At 46.0% G+C, this 1,659-nt stretch overlaps 1 protein-coding gene across 2 annotated transcripts in view; it reads right to left on the bottom strand.

Moving 5' to 3' along the window:
* TMPO (thymopoietin) overlaps positions 1–146 on the bottom strand; it is a 30,150-nt gene extending 30,004 nt beyond the window's left edge. Inside the window, exon 1 of one of the 2 annotated variants that reach the window (XM_026867014.1) lies at positions 97–146. The gene's annotated coding sequence lies outside the window, so the exon portion shown is untranslated. The remainder of the gene's footprint in view (positions 1–96) is intronic. The other variant, XM_026867007.1, reaches the window with a different exon arrangement.
* Between the last annotated feature and the right edge of the window lie 1,513 nt (positions 147–1,659).

Raw genomic sequence — 1,659 nt, forward strand, 5'->3', positions numbered from 1 at the left:
CATCGCTCCGGCGTCTCTGGGTGCCTCTGGCCCTCGCGTGTCGGCGTGCGGAGAGGGAGGGCCTGTGCCCTCCCCCCGGATCCCGGGTCTGCACCCCCGCCCGGCAGCAGAGCGCTCCGCGGCCCCGCTCGCGCGGATCCGGGAAAACTGCACTACACTGAGACGCCCGACTGGAGGCGGCGAGGAGCAAAGCAGCAGCTCCGATGTCTTTGCGTTTGTATTTCTGCATCTCGTCCACGCAGACAGTTTCTTTTTACGGGAACCTGAGAAGCCATGGAGTCAGCAGTCCTTGGGGTGAAGGGACTCGAGCACCTGCTTCTTACCTACCTAAAAAGGGAGCGAGAGAAATGGAAACCATTTACTTTGAGATTTGAGAGTAGAAGGCAGAAGGACACATACTGAGCATATGGCTTGATACTGGCTTGGTCAGCAGTGACCTGGCTGTAAGTTTGTATCACAGTGACATTAGACAGGGAACTATATTTGATTTGCTACCTTGTTAGATGTAGAATTAAGGCCATATAGTAAACAAGCGATTGGAACAACCGGTGTCCTCTTTTGATGGTCTCTGCTACCACTAATACTTCCTTGGATGAAAGAGCTCTACCTTAGTTTTTTCAGACAAGCATTGCTAAAGAGCAAACGGCAATCTCTACATAGACATCTAAATATTAGTGACCTGTAAACAAAGCATTTCTAAAAACTGGCCTACTTATTTAAGCATTTGAATATAAATTTGTTTCTCAGTAGATGCAACAGATTGAAATTTTGTCCTGACCAGTGAAAAATCTAAAGCCTCATAATAATTTCATTAGAGGTAGTGTAATGAGATGAACTGGTAGGGCTGTGAGCTGATGATAGGCTTTAAACCTCCCAGAGCAGGATCAAAACAGTGTTTCTAGGCTGCTGTAAACTGGCTGAGCAGGTCCAAATTTTATTCAAAAGGTGTCGATCGTTAACTTTAATTTGGGAGACTTTCTGGTTGATCTAACATTGCCTGTTTGCATTTTGTGGGACCACTCAAACTTGGCTCGTTTAGAATTTTTTGGCAGCCACTTCTCAGTTCCTTCTGTTCCTTGATCCCTGTGGTCAAGCAGATGAGATGTTACCACTTGTGTAAGTGGTGTTGCTTGCTGCACTCGGACCTTCTTTAGCTGTTGCTCTTCAGAGCTGATTTTGCGTCATATTCCTGCCCAGACCTCTCCTTGGGCTGTCTTCTCTTGGAACAGGACTTCTGCTATCTCCATAACATCTCTTCCAAATTTTTGGCATTGCTAAGCACTTTCAGAATACCAAAGCCAGGCTCACAACAAGTGTAGACATCTTGTTGTGTTCTTCACTTTGTCCATGATGGCAATAGCAGATCTGGCTAGAAGTTCTGGACCTGCTGGAGATATGAGGAAAACCTATGGTATGACAGGCCTCTTGAAACTCAGTTTCAATAGCTCACTTTGAATAGCTCAGTCATTGCTAAGGGTGTTTTTAATCAGAAAGCAGCTAGTTTAGTAATGGCAGTGCTTGGTCATGCCTCAGCTCACTACACTGCTTTTGCACACTCACTCCCATTTTGGGACAGTTACTTCTGGCTGCGTCAGTCATTTTGTACATTCTCCACATCTTCCAACGAGGAAAACCCTGAAACAAAAGTGCCAGTCAATA

This window comes from Athene cunicularia (assembly GCF_003259725.1).
Source record: "Athene cunicularia isolate RWA chromosome 1 unlocalized genomic scaffold, athCun1 chr1_part2, whole genome shotgun sequence".
Lineage (NCBI taxonomy): Eukaryota > Metazoa > Chordata > Aves > Strigiformes > Strigidae > Athene > Athene cunicularia.